Genomic DNA, 18,787 nt, shown 5'->3' with positions numbered 1-18,787 from the left:
TGCACGTTGCTTCAAAGCCTACTGCTGCCAGCCTGGGCTTTGACGTATGTTTGTACCGAGGTAACCCGTCTGCATTATAACGTAGGACCAACCGGGTGGCAAAATTAAAAATTCAATTACACTCGTAAATCATAACCCTACCGGTGCTGCCCTACTGCAGTGGCTGCGGACTGGGAACGTGATGAACGCATACAATACCTGTGTTGCAGTGCTGTTCTGCCATGTAGAGGTTTGCCGAACGACCCACCAAGCAACGTTTAGTAGCAGGTCAGACGATCGGGCAATTGTTGAATTCGCCGTTCGCTTGAATTATATTGTATGGCGGTGCAATTTTTGTGTTCCAATTGTTGCACTATACGCGTGCCTTACCCGGGTGGTGGTCGGAGGTGGTTCGTTCATGAAAAAAAAATGCGATTCCGAAGGTTGCAAATAGGTTCCATTGAGTGAAGTTGTTTTTCGAAAAGTGGGCCTCTATTTTCCACTATTATTCAGTATTTTCATGGCACCCTTAAATCACATAAACGTACCTATTTGATTCTATTTTCTCCATCTCCGGATGTACACTCAAAATAATTATGGATAAAAACAGTAAGAATAGAGGTTGAAACCTCCAAAGTTCAACCAGTTGGATGTCATATGGAAGAATGTTTTTTTTTCATTATTATCATTTAAACACAGTTTTAGGATATTCGTGACTTTTCAGTTTGAATTTGTGACCTTTCGCGTGAGAGGCATGAATGCTATCGTACGAAAAGTGCAGACTCATGGTTCTGGTGCTAGTGCAAAATTCTATCATAGAGTATCATTGGCATACAGTATACAATTGCATTGGTATTGGCATCGAAAGCTCTCAATTAATAACTGTTGAGAGCACGCAATAAGCTAATATGCGCTAAGTAATAAGATTGAAATGCGAATAAGAAGAAGAAGAAGAATTTTTAAATGATCACCTAATCGAAAAGCATTCACTCGCTTCGCCGGTTAAAAGTTAACTAACTGGCAAACACCCACAACTGTGGAGGCTACGCCCATCGAGTCACTATTACCTCCGCAGTTTATCATCAAGCAAGGCAAATTATGCGGTACAGAAGGTTGTTCATCGACATTGTTATCTATTTGTTGCAAACATATGGAAAGCGATTTTGAGTGTATCAATCATCTCATGACGGTTAGGGACAACGGATGTAGACACGCAAAAAAAAAAACAACAACAACATGGGTTCTCCCTGGAGCCATAACAACAACATCAGCTATAGCGACCACTACACATGCCACCATCATCCTGTGGAGACCACAATTGCTGTGGCATCGTCCCCAGTGTGTTGCTATTGTTGTTGGAGCTCTTATTATTATTTCTCCATAATAAATTTCGAGTTTCTAGCTGCACACCTCACGCTGCCGTCTCTCTTCGGGTTTTCTGGCTTTTGTGGAATATTTATTAGGCGCACAAGAATGCATAAATTTGTGAATGCAGCACGTTTTGCTGCTGCTGTTCCGGACATTTGAGAGTAATTCGTTATTCGCTTCTGCCGGCCAAAAGTGCGCTCTTAAACCGAAATTGAAAAGCCAGAATTGTGTTACCGGAAGAAGTTGTCGAATTGTTGATTTCAAAGGCGATTCAGGTAAATGGATTATTGAGTTGAAATTGCTTATACAATTCCTGCATAATGGCATATTTCCCATTCTATTCACAGAGAGAAACATTCTTCCCGAAAGCTGAATAGCAGAAATAAAGTTTTCCACTTGCATACATATTGTCATCGTAAAGTTGCGCTCCAGTACATCAATCATCATCGAGCGTAATGCAACGAGGAAAAAAATCCCATTCAGTTTAGAAATGGCTTATTCTCCAATCTAAACAAGTGCAATCGAAGAGGAAAATGGAGAAAAATCGAAATGCTCCACTACTTTCCATATGCGAGTGCACACATTCCGTACTTCTTTTTCGCACACTGCAAACGATCCGAACGGATTGAAAATAGTTCCACACTACTGGCATATATTCCGATTCACCGCCCAATCGACCGACCGACAGAGACAGTGTAATCCACCCGCAAACCTACGTTCCGCAATCCTACATATGTCCTCATCATCCGCATAGCTACTATGAGTTCCTAAAAGCGAAACACTATTGATAAAAATGGGAATCCTCTTCGAATCCAAAGTCTTTGGCACTCTTTTCGGCTCCTGGCCGGAGTGCTCCGAAGCTAGTCAGTCAGTCGAGCGTGCACTGGCAACCAGGGTTGCCAAAAGATTTTCGAAAATAAATGGCAGAATTTAAGCTTTAAAAAAAGGTGGAAAATCTAAAAAGTCAAGATGTTTTAAAACTTTTTTTTATTTGTTTATTTGGAGAAACTTCAATGAGCAGTTCCACGACCTTTTTAAAAAAAATATTAAAAATCGGACGAGGAAATTTTGACATATTAGGTTTAATTTATTGTTATTTTTTACTTGAAATTAAAGGGTGCAACGAGCAAAAAGTGGTCACAATAAATTAAGTGTAGAAAAACAATATTAATAAATTAATCGTCGGTTTTATATCATTCTGGCAGCTTACTCTCACATGAAGCTCTGATTTTGTTTAGTTCACTCTATGCTTTGATAATTGTTTTTTTTTAATACTTTATTTAGGAGATTTTTAGCTACGGGTTATTGTATTATTAAATTAAGTAATTTGCAATGTACGCCGTTTTGGTTTGATTTTTTTTCGTATTATCATCTTTTTCTGGACCCTTGTCGAGAATTTCACTGGATTATTGTTCAATATATTTAAAATGGCCGAAGTATAACGAATTTGGTGGGTTCTTGTTTTTGCCTACAACTTCAACGTTGTTGGTTTCATACAATTTAGCGAAGTTGTAGCGTTACTAATTATCGTTGACATTTCCAAATGGAAAAAAAAAATCAATAAATTTCCAATAGAGTCGACAATGTCATTTAAGAATTTAAATCATCTACGAATACCCAATGTAACTATTGTGAATTTATTTCGCATGTTTGGACATTAGAGTGATGCAACATTTGAAATTTTCGCTCCACAATACTTAAACGATTCCAAATCGGATCCTGACTAATCTCTCAAAATTTGAACCCATTTGGTGAGAAACTGAGGTGACACAAACCATTTGAAGTTTGTATGGGAATTACTATGGTAAAACCAAGATTTTTGTTCATGTCTATCTAATAATTCACCATATCGGTCTGCTTCAAAAACTTTCAACTGTACTTGTAGGAAATTTTCCCAGCTACAACTTTGCTCAAGACCACATTTTGATTACATGCAAGGACCGAAAGTTATCAATGGTTCAATGCGCTGATGTCTTATGATCATGCTCAATCAACTGCTCAGCAGGCAACATTGGTGTTTCTGGGGCGTTGAATAGGACACAAAAATCATGGCTACTATGTCACACTGCAAAATACAGTGTTGCCTACAGAGCAGCTGCTTGAACATGTCATAAGTTTACCAATATCTTAAATAATTAATAACTTTTTCATGTCTCGTTTTACATTTAAACGATCTTCTGCAAAGTTGTAGCTGAGAAAATTTAAATGTCTATCGAACTGTTTCACAGCTCAATATGGAAAAAGACTAGAAGGCAATGAACAAAAAGTTGAGGTTTCCCATAGTAATTTACATGTAAACTTCAAATGGCTTGTGCGAAGTCTGTTTCTAACCAAATGAGTTGTAACTTTGGGAGGCTAATCAGGACCCGATTTGAAACCATTTAAGCACTGTGGAGCGAAAAAGTCAAATTTTGCATCAGTCTATTGGACATATACAGCTGAGCAACTATTGCACAATGGTCCCAAAGCCGTATTAGGAAGACAAAAATGTTTGCGCTAAAACCGTTGATTTTAGGCATATGGTGTCTTGCGGAAAGTTTCTTCATATTTTTTGGCCATTTTTTTCATGTTGGTGAAATTAGGGTGGTCCATAAAATTGGTGAATGGAAAATGTGAACTTTTTTATTATGTGAGATAGATAAGTGCAATGTTGTAGAAAGTTGCAGAACAATCAATTTGCGACACCTTTTCTCAAGCCACCAAACTTCTATCTCTTATGGTTCATGAGTTATGATTTTTTTAAACAAGCAAATTAGAGTGGCCCATGAAAAATTGGTTTTCCATGAATATCTTTTCATACGTTCATTTATTGTAAAATAAATGTTCTAGACACTTTAAGAACTTTTAATGACAAATATTTTTGCTGCAGTAACCAAGTTGCTATATTTTTTTATTGAAAAGTTAAAGGCGATTTTCTTCAAAAAACTGGCATTTTTCAATTGTCTGATGATGCTCGTTTAAGGCGAAAATGGCCACTAAGTTGGGTCTAAAATAAGTACTAAAGGGTGTCCACGATGAAATTGCCACACACAAAATTGATTCGCAAAATTCGAGTTTTCATCCGATTTCCATCAAATTTTCAGGGATTGAGAAATAACTATTAAACTTCATTTTACCATTTTACTCGTATTTTATTTACAGTCCATACGCAAATGCCCGCACCTTGGCCTTAACCCCGGCCATAAGATTCTGCACAACCTGTGAATCAACCGTTTTTTGCATGTAAACCCATACTTTCTTCAGTTCCTCGACTGTCTTCACTACCTTAGGTCGTTTAAGAAGGTGCTGCTTCATAATCGCCCAGTACTTCTCGATGGTGCGGAGCTCCGGAGTGTTGGGAGGGTTGAACATTTTCGGCACGAAATTGACCTTATTGTCCGCATACCACTTCAGCACGTCCTTGGAGTAGTGGCATGAGGCCAAATCCAGCCAGAAGATTGTTGGGACGTTGTGGGCCTTCAGGAGAGGAAGCAGCCGCTTCTGGAGGCACTCTTTTATGTACACCTGTCCGTTCATCGTGTCCTGGGTCACGAAAGGTGCACTCCGCTTCCCGCACGTGCAGATGGCTTGCCAAACCAGGAATTTCTTCGCAAATTTGGACATCTTCTGAGTGCGGACATGCTCCGGAACGCTGAACTTATCCTTGGCCGTGAAAAATAGATTGCCGGGGATCTGTTTGAAGTCGGCCTTCACATATGTTTCGTCGTCCATGATGCAGCATTCAACTTTCGTCAGCATGTTGAGGTACAACTTCCTGGCACGGGTTTTGGCGGACTTGTTCTGCTTCTCGTCGCGATTAGGGGCCTTTTGTACCTTGAACGTTCGAAGCCCAGCCTTAGTTTTGGCCTTCTGGACAAAACTTCGGCTTAGGTGCAGCTTCTTAGCCACATCCCTAACGGAGGCGTTCGGATTTCGGTTGAAGGCCCCAACTACGCGGTTGTGATTTTTGGTGTTGTACGGAATACTTTTTCCTTCACTTCTGGGCTTCCGATCGGTGGTCAACCGTTCCTCGAGCCGCTTAATCACTCGCGACACCGTGGAATTCGCGATTCCCAACGTTTTAGCGATATAACGATGCGAGAGATCCTTGTTCTCGTGATGAATGCGCAAGATTTTATCACACACGAGCTGTTCTTTCGACTCCATTTCCGCGAGTTTTGATCACAGGACTTTAAAACTTGCAGGATGTAAATAATGCACTATGAACTAAATCCACCCAAATTTTCATTAAATTCTACCCAACGGTTAAAAAGTTAGAGCAATTTCATAGTGTGGCAATTTCATCGTGGACACCCTTTAATATCAAGGGGTAGGTTACTCTGCATACCAATCTTGGGTCATCTTTTTTGTCAGTGTGCTGCAGGTGTGCCGATAGTGCCGATCATAGAGCAAGCTGCGATTGTTTGTAAATACTCATCCCGGCATCGCGGTGTTGGTGGTTTATGTTCATAGGATGATAAAAATCCTGTGTTTTAGGGTTTTATAATGCCCTCAAAGGCAGACCAGAAACCTAGACTATCGTGATGTGAAAAGCAACGGTCTATAAGCGATCGGAAAGTGATGGAACCGGTGGGGAACATTGTTGGAGATCGACTTTAGAGGATGATGAATAGACTTTTGTAGTTTGTTTTGTGTGAGTTGCATCATTATTTGAATTAAGGGTGTTGATGGGGTCTGATTAACTGCCTCTTTCTCTTGAGTCCACTCTAGAACCTACATTTCGTATTGAGATCTATAAGTGAACTGCTGGTCTGAGTTCCTCTGGTATATTCAATTAGAGGATGGTGCTGAATATACAGTCAAACAGCATGTAATGTTGTGAACAACTTCAATGACAGTTATCCAGCAGTGCTCCCATTTTATTTACAACAATCCAATGCCTACGAGATTGTGCCGAAGGTGTGTCGAATCTAATTTCGGCACAATGTGCTGAGTGACTTACCCCTTGACTATTATTAATTATTAATGGGTGATATCGATTCTTCTAGAGAATGTGTGTTAATGTAGATTTGCGATTGGTATTTTCCAATATCAAATCTTCTTAAAATGTTCCGTTATTTATGCTCGTATCATTTTTATTGTTAACGGCGCCGGTGGTGTAGTGGTAAGCGTGATTACCTCTCACCCCAGCAGGCCTGGGTTCAATCCCAGTCGGCGCCGCCGGGATGTTCTGAGGCATAACATCTCTGATCAGCCTTCCTTCGGATGGGAAGTAAAGCCGTTGGTCCCCGGTTCATGAGTTGATGGGTCGATAGGTAGGGTCCAGGTGTGGGAGCTGCCTTCCTGGCACGTCGGTAGCATTGGTGCTCAGCACGGAAAACAAGATCGACGGAAAAAAACAAACTAAAGGATCATTTTTATTGTTGTTGTGGGGAGTTGAACCACTGCGTCCATTATTTGAACTTTTGTGGTACCCCTGTTTACTGTTCGTATCATGCAAGCTGACCACCATTTAGTTGACCAATAGTGAACCCCCTAGTAGGAACAAAAAGTATTTGTGTGTGATTTTTTTCATTTAAACAACACAAATGTGATAAGTTTTTAATTGGTCATAATTTTCAACATTTGTGCATGACACCTGTTTGAGAAAGACATCGCTTTCTACGTAAGTCGGGTTAATAAAACTGGTTTAAAAATGTAGTGCAGTTTCCCTATAATAGACCCCTGCTTCCTAAAGTGAACCCCTGTCCACTATACGTTTAATGGACCCGGGTCCACTAAAGGAAACGTAAGGACTGAGGTGGACAATTTATGCAAACATGTTTATGCATTTAGAGTATGTTGTTATTTATTGTTTTCGAAATATAGAACATACAACTTGGTGCCCAAGAAGATACCTTCATCAATTACGTCACGCTTAAAAGGCCTAATTTCCCCGCTATTTCACGTATTTTTGTATGGATCTGTAATTTTATCGTTTGCATCGTCACGATTTCTAAAACCCTCCCCCTTTCTTGCATGACATAATCAATGAGTGTTTCCTAGAGTGACAGTCCAAGTTGGGGGCTGATCATAAACTACGTAGACGGATTAGGGGGTGGGAGGCGTGGCAGTTGTCTACGGTTCATTCAAATTTCTAAAAAAAATTGTTTTGGCGTCTACGTGGGGAGGGTTGGGGGTTTAAAACGACAAAAAAACATTAACGTAGTTTATGTATAGCCCCTTGTTACATACATAGTTTAGTTACGGTTAATAATTTTGTGCCATCTTAAATCTTGAACCCAGAAATTAACAATAACTTATTTTAATTTTGATTTTATTTAATTATCTTTGTTGTGCTTAAGAAAGGGAGATAACAATAAACATTGAATATCGTTGAACATTCAAACAATATTTGAAATAAGTATAGGTTAATCTTTATTGTTGTTAATTTCTTGCAATCCATACTTCAAACGTTCCAGCCGCTCCGCCGCTTTTTTGATCATTTCAATTTGTTTGTCTTCTGCTCGCTTTGCTCGTTGATTGCGCTTTTCTTCAGCCTTCCGAAATTTCTCTTGTTTTGAGTTTTCTTTGTCTTGTTCTCTCTTCTGATGAAGCTCTATACGTTTTCGAGAAGTCAAAACTGGTGGGCTCTTCGGTTTGTTGAACTTCCTGTTCTTCTTCTTAGGCGTACTGGGTTCACTTAAATAGCTCTGAATGGTCTTGTCTTGGTCAGTACGGTTTGACAAGGACAATGGATCTTTCTCAGAATTTGCATTTTCCATGCATAAGATGTCCGGATCATCAAAAGAAGCATCTTCCATCAGGTTAACTTGACCGAGTTCGCCGGTTTCATTATTAAGCACCTTAGGGTGGGCCTCATCTTCTTCAGAGAAACCTTTAATCTCGCTGTAATGAAAGATATCACAATGTTATTCAAAGAGACAAAGAAATAGGTAAAACGTACTCATCTGAAACGGAATCAGTGCACATCTGTTCACAGCTGAGTTCGGCTTCATCATTATTCTGACCAAGTTCGCCAGATTTTTCATTAATCACACGTTGATCGAGGGGCTGAAGAACTGCTTTATACAATTGGCATACTATTCTCTCTGATTCCCCCGTGAAAATGTCTCTGTCGTCATCCATCCACTGTCTGATTTTCCAACTCCCCAATCGGCGGGAAAACTTCGCGCAATGTTCATAGGAATTCGCTGATACGGTAGAATGACGCAAGAAGGAACTGCCAATCCTGCTGCACCGTACGTATTCAAAACAGTGATGTTTTTCTTTGAGCCGGTATCGATAAGATAAGCGTTTTTTTTTCCTTTTTCGCAATAAGCCTTCGTTTCTGCATCGAGACAAAATCCGATCTCATCACCGTTAAATACGCGTTGTGCGTCCTCTAAGATTTCGTGGTATCCATCTTCAACCAGTAGCTCACGAACAGACTGGAACCATTTTCGGATGCTCACTTCAATCACAGTGGCAGCAGCCGATGATACCTTTTCAGGTTTACGCACCGAAATTTCGGGATGACGCTTCATAAATCCATTGAACCATTTGTATCCTATAAATGATTAGAGTAATATTACATACGATGAAAATAATTGTTAGCTTATAACTTACCGGCTTTCATTTGAATATTTCCCTTACGAGGATTTTCAGCTAGGAATTTCCTAACAGTTAAAACCAAGCGTTCTTTCGTGATGGGAAAGCCCTTTCGTGCCATTCGCATAATCCACTGCACTATTTCCGATTCTTCCTGGGCCGTCAGCACTGTTGGTGGTCCCTTCCGTGCTTTCCCGGACCATTTTTCACTTTGCCGAAACTTGATTGTGGATCGAGAAATGTTGTACCGTTTGCAGGCCGTCTTGATTGGAACACGGTTCTGAATCGCTTGGAGACGTCCGACTCGGTGTACTTCCTGGATTTTGACGCTTTTCCCATTTTCACACACTTCCCGAACCGGAATATACGACAGAAACCGTGAATCTGTTACCAGCACGACGATTCGATTATGTTTGTTTACCTTTTCAGTCAGTGAAAACTAGGGGTGTCCAAAATGGGAAAAGTGTGATTTTATTTTCCTTTAATGGACCCCGTAATTATTTAACAAATTTTGATGGTTTTCATCAATGTCGCATGTTTTTTGTCTAATTAATTCATATTCTATCATGTGGAAAACAACAAATGTCCCAAATATAATGAAAATTGCATGAAAATCTAAAAAGAATTGAACATGCTTTCTAACCAAAGCCATAGCATCTCAAGCAAAATTTTGGTGCGTGTAATGTTACAATACTTTTAGTGATTAAAAATAATAAAAAGCATTTAATTTTGCACTGAGGGTGTTTACAAATTAAGAGTAGGTATGTTTACTGAAATTTTATTTAAAGAAATCATTATTTTAATTGAATTATCATTGAAAACCCCTTGAGGGGGTCCACTATAGGAAAGGGGTCCACTATTGGTTAATATACCTAATGAGTGGACAGCAAATTGCCTGGACACGTCCTTTCCCAGTCAGGTATGATATGGTTTATGAAACCAACTACCTTTCCAGGATTAGCAGACCAAATTCCACTAGGTTGTAAGATAACGCTACGAAGAAATTTAGATCTATGCCTGTGTAATGCACCGCAACTGAAGAGCAGATGTTCCGAGGTTTCACGTTCTATGCTACAGAAACGGTAGATATCGCTCTGAACCCGACCAATGTTCTTCAAATGATATCTACTTGGACAGTGCCCAGTTACTAGGCCAGTGAGATTCAAGACCTTTTTGGTAAGTGTTACATTTGGAGTTATAAGTCTTTTCGACTGGTTGCACTTCGTGACGGCCATCCAGTTTGATATTCCACAGTATGGTTCTGGGCCAATAAACGGTGAATTGGAACTTAATTTTGCGAGGTCGTCTGCCCTTTCATTCCCTTCAATGTCACAGTGTCCAGGAACCCAATATAAGTTTACTGAGTTCTGTTTGCACAGCTGTCGCAACAAGAGAATACATTCCCAGACCATCTTTGATGTACATTTGTAAGCACGAAGCGCTTTTAGTGCTGCTTGACTGTCAGAAAAAATACAGATATTTTCTCCTTAGGCAAACACTTACACATTCAAGTATGGCCACGATTTCCGCTTGAAACACTGCTGGAAAATGTCCCATCGCTACTGAAATATTTTTCCCAGGGCCAAAGATTCCTGCACCTGAATGTGTTCCAATTTTTGAGCCATCTGTGAAAAATATGATTGAGCCTTGACGAACGCTAGGACCACCGACTTCCCATAATTGTCATCTGGTTTCATCCAGTCTCCATTCATACTGGTCCTCTTTGGAAGTATTGTAAAATGCTTAGGTGATCAACCAGGTCACCAGGCATGACTTTTTTTCAGACCTTTTGAACCTTAGAGCACTTCTTTCCGCTTCTAGTTGCAAGTATTCATGCAAGGGCAGTAGATTGAGAATTGCATCTAACGCTTTTGATGGGGTGCTGCGCATCGCACTCGTTATAGCAATACATGCTAGACGTTGTAGTTTTGCCAGCTTCCTCTGTGCGGTAGCCTCTTCCGTTTTTGGCCACCACACTAACGAAGTATAAGTTACTTTTGGACGGATAACTGATGTGTAAATCCACATTGTCACCCCATTTTCTACGAACAATTTTGGAGCATAACCACACCCAAGTAACATTGCAAGTTTTATGGAGGTTTTAAAGCATGCTACAAGTCTAAATCATGGTCTACAGAACCCTTATAAATCCGAAATTGTTACTCGGGCAGGGCACTGGTTGCTTTGTTGATCACATAATCAATGTGAGTAGTCCAATTCAATTTAACCTGTTCACTAAGATGGATCTGTTCTCCTCCAAGCTTGAACTCCTTTAGGTTGAACTTCCTCTTTCTAGTAAAAGGAACGATTACTACTTTTGACGGATTAATGTTTAGGCCCTCCTTAATACACCAAGATTGGGTAAACTTTAGAGCCTGTTGCATTCTTTCTGAATAGCGTCAAACTTTCCTCTAACTACGACGACTATATCATCTGCAAAACCCACAACTTCGAAACCTTTCGCCTCTAGGCTACTTAGAAGATCATCCACGACTAAATACCACATTAGTGGTGAGAAGACTCCTCCTCGAGGACAGCCTTTCGTTGCCTTTACTGTTATAGATGAGCTTCCCAGCCACGAAGTGACTTTTCTTTTTGCAAGCATAGTATGAATCCACTTGACGATGTGCGTGTCGAAGTTCCTTTTCTTCGTGGCATCAACCATAGAAGAATAGGATGCGTTGTCAAAAGCTCCTTCAATATCCAAGAAAGAACAAAGAGCGATTTCTTTAACTGAAAGTGATTTTTCAATTTTAGTTTTAGCAGTAACTGTCAATTTTCCAGATTTATACGCAAACTGAAAATTAGATACTGGATGCGTTAACATGTAAGTTGAATTGATGAAGTCATTTAACACCTTTTCCATAGCCTTCAGTAAAATTGATGAGAGACTAATGGGCCTTAATGCTTTTGGCTGTGTTTTATCACGCCTCCCGTTTTTCGGTATGAATATAACCCTTACCAATCTCCATTTTGATGGAATGTAGTTTAATCTTAAACTCGCCTTATAAATCTTAGTTAGAGATGGAATCAGCATTGCTTCACCGTTTTGAAGTAGTGCCGGGAATATGCCATCCACACCCACAGATTTAAAAGGCTGAAAAGATCTCACAGCATTCTCCACTCTGGCAATTGTGAAAATCTATATTTGGTATAGTATGCTCGTATCATAGTAATAAATTGAATATTCTCTATTTTTCCTCAAGTATTACTTAATCTTCTAGTACTTATTATTATTATTATTATAACTCATCATTGGGGCCTCCCTTAGCTCAGTCGGTAAAGGCGCAGCTACAAAGCAAGACCATGCTGGAGGTGGCTGGGTTCAATTCCCGGTCCCGGTCTAGGAATTTTCCGGGTTGGAAAATTTCTCGACTTCCCTGGGCATAGAATTGGACTTGCCATACAATTATACCAATGCAAAAATGGTACTGGCATCGAAAGCTCTCAATTAACAACTGTGGAAGTGCATCTGGAACACTAAGTTGAGAGCACGCAATAAGCTAATATGCGATATGCAATAAGCTTGAAATGCGAAGAAGAAGAAGAAGACTCATCATTGATTTGTAAGGGATCGATTTAAAAGGATTTATTTGACATGTATACAATTATACATATGTGATTGAACATAACAGGGTGTCTAAAGGGTGTCCACAGTAAAATTGCAAAACTTTCAAAAAGCTGTAACATTTTGCCCTTTAGGTTAATTTTAATTAAAGTTTGGGTGAGATGGTCTTAGCGGGTATTGTTTACCTTGCATGAAATTCATTGTGAAGTTTCTAATAGTTCGATTTTCAAGTCGAAAGAACAACGCGTGCGTGAGACAATTTTGCACACTCACCTCAACAACCCACATCTTTCGCACCGAGCTATCAGAAAGATGCTGGGAATCCAACAATCTACTGTTTCTTGCGTCATAAAATTGTTTTGGAGAACGTTTAACTGTCGATCGGAAGTAAGTGAGTGCAAGAAAAAGTGTTCCGTACTGCCTTGAAGATCACAAGCGAGTGGTTGCTGCCTTCAAACGGAAACCCAACTATTCCGTTCGGGATGTCGGGAATGGGGCCTCCCTTAGCTCAGTGGGTAAAGGTGCAGCTACAAAGCAAGACCATGCTGGAGGTGGCTGGGTTCAATTCCCGGTCCGGTCTAGGAATTTTCCGGGTTGGAAAATTTCTCGACTTCCCTGGGCATAGAAGTATGATTGGACTTGCCATACAGTTATACCAATGCAAAAATGGTACAGGCATCGAAAGCTCTCAATTAACAACTGTGGAAGTGCATCTGGAACACTAAGTTGAGAGCACGCAATAAGCTAATATGCGATATGCAATAAGCTTGAAATGCGAAGAAGAAGAAGAAGAATGTCGGGAAAAAACTGCAAATGACAAAAAGTTTCGTGCAGAAATCCAAGAAACGAGCAAGACTACGTTCATTCAAGGTTCAGAACGCACCAAACCGCAATCAATGGCATAATAGTACAGCTAGAACGCGGGCACGTAAGCTGTACACACAAATGTTGACAAAACCACACTGCTGTATAATGGACGATGAAACATACGTAAAAGCGAACTTCAAACAAATTCCGGGAAACATTAAGTGCCGAAGTTCCCCAAGAAATTCATGCTTTGGCAGGCGATTTGTTCGTGAGGAAAACGGAGCAAGCCCGGCGTAACAACTACAACCGTAAATGGCCAAACCTACATGAATGAGTGCCTGAAGAAACTGTAGTGGCAAGTTTCACTCGGTCCACTCGGTAAAATGGATAAGCCCGCTGGAAGGTGTCGTGACCGGACCGAGGTTTCCAGCCACAGTATTTTGTATCAATATTTTTGATTTATAGGAATGCTTCCTTGTTTTGAACATGAGTAGCTATTTCGAGTTGTACTGATTTCGTTATTTTCCTAATAACCAATATATTTTATTTATAGGAATGATTCCTTATTTTAAACATGACCAGTTCTTTCAGTTTGAAATGACCCAATCGGTGAAATGACCCATTCTGCGAAATGTTCTTCGGCGAAACGTCCATCGGCGAAATGATACAGCCTTGGTATTTGGAACTCATCAACTGTATGTACCACCCTAATGTCTTGCACATAAAAATATTGGCCAACATAAATGAATAAGCTTTTCCGAAGATACTACTGATACGAACTGTTTTGATACAAGTACTCAACATCAGTTTGGTTAACTCTGACATAAAGTTATGTTAATAAATATTGCATTTCCAGATGTCAGTTCTAGTATAATAGTTCAAAGTGTAAGCATTTTAATTATTCTGTACTCATACTTCAAAATATTTTGCTATTAATAACGAAAAATTGGATGAAGTTTCAGTTCGACTGGATGCGTCCAAAACAAAACTAAAAGAACCCACTTTAAACTGAAATGCTGGCAACGATTGCGCTTGGGATGGTAACATAAATTTACCCAATCTCAGGCTCCCTGTTTCTACATTCGATGCTGGTCGTGCAATGCTTGACGATTCCCAGGGTTGCTTCGACCTACACATACATGCACATTTGAGCACAGTGACAGAACTGCATGGAGTGCACTGTTTCGAGTTTGAGAAGAAAAACGAAAGACGAGAATGACTAGTCAAACTGGATGGACAGATTCCGTGGGCTGGCAGTACCGACGAAGGGGCGCGGGAAAGAATTTCATGAATATGGAAAATAAATCGCACAAGTTAGCTTTTGTCCTCCCCCTTGATGATGGCTCTTGTGGCTGTCTTTCGATATACATATATGTACATTAGACTGATCCAAATTCAGTCCTGATGAGCCTTCCGAAATTTGAACTCAAGTCAATTTCTTACCAAATGAGTTCAAATTCTGATCAGGGCCTCCGATATGAAACCGTTTGAGCTTGAATCAGTCTAATGTACATCTCTCTGTATTTGAAGAAGGGAGGTCTATTTTAGAATTATATGTATGATCGACGGTGGAGCAATATTTGTCCTAGTGAAAGCGAACTGTTCTCTGTTTGGCACTGTTAAACATGAAGCTATTAGGCATGTTTTTATAGACGATTGCGAACTATTCTTGATTATCATGGTTGTCAGTTGGATGGCTTCTTGGTTGGGGGTTTTGTATGCCTATGCCTTTTGTATTTAACTGTTGCTTTTGTGTTTGAAAATGAAGGAAACTTCAGTTATGAAGATTTTACCGTTAATCGATCTATCTAAACGCCACATTGACCCTATTGTTGCGATTGATCCACACACCATTGCACAGTGGTCCAGAATGGGAATTTAGCTGGAAAGATGGATTTCGAGCCTGAAGTTGAAACATTAGAAAAAAAAGCTTCTTCTACAAAGTTGTTCCTTACAGTTAAGCCCTCATTTGAATATGTAGTAGTACTATATTCTAGAATTTTTCAGAACTTCCATTTTCTTCTCGCAGTTTGTTGAAATTATCAGCATTTCCTTTAAGGACACTATTGATGGAATCAATTTTCCTTATTATTACCACTTCGCATTGTCACGGGCTCACATTTGATTGTTGTATGGCGAGATCAGTGCCAATGAAAACACGAAGTGGATGGATTGCATAAACTTTCACCTTCATTCCTCAGAACTTATTCAAAGCTCCAACAATATTGTTGAAGATAATGGAACTGCACGGAAGATCTCCAATATTTTGAGAAGTTCAGAATAAAACTTGATCCACTTTATATTCATTGGACTGAGTTCTTCGATTTGCTGGTGATCTCTGAATACTTCCTGATCAACGTGCAGTTTTGGGAGAATATCTTCACTATAATACTTGATCAACATGAAGCCTTGAAAAATATCCAGAGGCCTTTATTGAAATCTTAGATCAGCTGGAGATCTTTTAAGTACTTCCTGACCTATCTGCTATCTTGAGAGAGCCAATTGAATGTTTGACCAGTTTAAGATTTTCAGATTTCCTGATCAACCAGAAATCACTAATATCTGATCAACCAGCATCTTGAATTTTATGATCGGTTGCATATCTTATCATCCTTTAAATACTCTCTTATCATACTTCCGTCTTGGAATGATGTCTGAAAGACGTCATTTGAATGTTTGGACAGTTGCAGATCTTCAGAACACTACTTGATTTACTTGAAAAGACATGAATATTATCCAGAGGACTTTATTGATACCTCATCGAAAATCCGTGAACATCCACAAAGTTATCTAACATTTCACGACGCTTCCTGAACTTATACGAAGATTCCTATACTGCCATGTTACTTTTGGACGTTTTTCACTTTTGTTCATAAAACAGTACTTTTTTAGGTAAACTTTCGAATGAAAATAGAAAAACATGTTATTTGTTTTGGGCTTATTTAAAAACAACATCAAGTTTAATTGTCCCATGTTGAATCTTTTATTGACGGATCGATTTGAGTGCACGAATGATCGAAACAGAATTTATATGATCAAAAGAAACTCAATGAGTCATTTCGGGCAGTAGAAGCTTTATTTTATGATGAAAAATATTAAGAGAAACGGGAATTCATATTAAAACATCAGATTATAGTTTAGATTTCAAACTATAAGAGTAATAATATTCAATTGATAAGAAGCAGTGTAATGATCTTGAAATAATTCAAAGACAAAATAACATGATTTAAAATGCAATTTTACGTAGCAACGATTTTTAAACATCTTCCAATATTGGCATGATTAAAAAAGTACGTGTTATTGTCTAAAATCAACTCGAAGAAACGCAGTTAACAATGATGGCACTTTCTGTCACTTGATGTGTTCATTCATCAATTTGATAGCTGCTACCATATTTTGTAGTTAAAATAATGTTCCTGTTGACTGATTCAGAATATCCGTTGTCGAATCGTCCTTTCGTAAATTTAGTCGTTAGAATGTTCTCAATATAATGCCGTAGATGCTGTTGGATAATTCCCCGTTTTACACTACGTGCGCACCCGCGAATGGCTAGTTCGGATTATGCACTTTACCAACTTGTAACACCGGTGTGATACGATCACTAATTAATAAATCTATTTTAAGCACTACTAAACGCATTTATTATTCTAAGAAAGTGGACTGTATTTAAACAACGCGATCGAACTGAATCGATACCGGTACCGTCGGTGGTCGGGAGCTAACTGGCTATTCTCCTATCTCTATTTGCAAGTGATGCTGCGAGAGCACATCACTGATAGCCTATCGTGTCACTGATAGCCTATCTCTCGTGTAGGTACATGCAGACGATCGTGGTCACCCATTTCTCCTGGATTCCCTAATCTACAGTGATGCACACAATTATGTATCCTAGTTTCCCTAACATACCGGCCGCCTTGAGTTCACTCAAAACGAAAACATTTCAAAATATAACTATAACTACAAAAGATAAATTCAAATATATACACAGATCCTCTCTATCTCCTTCAACAACCTCGTGGAAGTCGTATCTCTTCGCGATCGGCGACTGGCCTTGACCGTCCGTCAAGCCAAACCAAACGATGACGATACTCCTAACCCAATCCGTAGATTCCGATGTTGGAAACTTTACTGACTTCGTATGTCTCCCAACCATACGCCTCTATCGCACATGCTTCCGCTGCAGGTGGAACAAACATGCTGGCCTCTGTCGGTGGAATTGACCCTCTTATGCTATTGGAGAATAAGACGGCTTGATTCCGAAACAAATTCGTTATTGGAGAGACATAACTTAACTGTCGCCCCCTGGCGATAACGGACGAACTCTCCATTGTTGCCAAAGTTTGCCCTAATGGGGGCGTAAAATGCTCAGCGGAAATTGTGGTCGTAGAAGATCAGAAGTTATCTCAGAGGATTTCTGTTGAGCTTGCTTGAGTTTGAGCTTGATTGACCGCCCACGGTTGCTACTCTGTTAATGCCAGATCAGCTGTAATTACACAGAGAACCAATAGACGATGCTTGGGATTAGCAATCATCCTCAATGTGTAAAAACTGGTGATCTTAAATTAGGCAATACCAGCGCCGGCCGCGCCCGAACACAGGTCAAGAAAGGAATGGGAAGGATTGTGTTGACATGACACTCGCTTTGATGGAAGCCGAGAACACCTCTGCACTTCCACGAGGAATCACTGGGATGTTGGATAAGAGGGTTGGGTTTGCAGCAGGGTTCGTTTTGGTAAACGATAAGCTGAATTGATGTCCTAACGATCATATAACGCGAAGGAGCTTGGGACTAAACCCACGGTCTTCTGCTCAGTAAGCAAAAACGTTTGCCACTAGGCAGACGAGCACCTTTTTAATCACCGAGTTGCTGTTATTACCATTTAGTCATATTAACAAATAAAACGATTGACGAATCTTCAATGTGGATGGGCCTGAGATTAGACTCATGATGTTCTGCTCAGTAAGCAAAAACGGATGCTCTAAGGCCACCGAGCCCCTCATATCACATAGTACCGTTGCTCAAATTTGTGTATCCATTCAAACCCGGAACCAACGACAACAACGGGTTTCGCAAAATACACGATACACAAGCGATTTTACCATAAATCTCTTTGATATGTAAGGACCTGGGACCGCGTTTTTCTGCTCAGTAAGCAGGCCACTGTAACCGACGATCTTTCAAATCCGAAAACTAAAAACTACGAAAAAGTACTTAGGCCTTCATTAAGTTCCACTTTCACGCGACGTTCAATGTTTCAATTTGCTCTTTACGTATTGTTCAGGCTATAAATAGGCCCTTTTCAAAAGTTACGCGAGAAATACGCACAATCGTCGCCTACCTCGCAAAACTGGTTCCAAACGACAACAAAGGCATAAGCAACGATGGATTGTTGAACTTTGCTGGCTCCGGTGGTGTAGTGCACAGGAAAAAAAAATGTAATAACGATCTGTCTCTGCCTTATCTCAAATACAAAATGCCAATGGTATGAATGTATCTATATATAACTTGGAAATGACGTACAATCAAATAAACCC

The sequence above is a fragment of the Ochlerotatus camptorhynchus genome, unplaced genomic scaffold (genome assembly GCF_037179485.1).
Source record: "Ochlerotatus camptorhynchus isolate MF236.1 unplaced genomic scaffold, CSIRO-AGI_Acam_v1.1 ptg000114l, whole genome shotgun sequence".
Taxonomy (NCBI): Eukaryota; Metazoa; Arthropoda; class Insecta; order Diptera; family Culicidae; genus Ochlerotatus; species Ochlerotatus camptorhynchus.
This window is presented reverse-complemented; position numbering follows the sequence as displayed.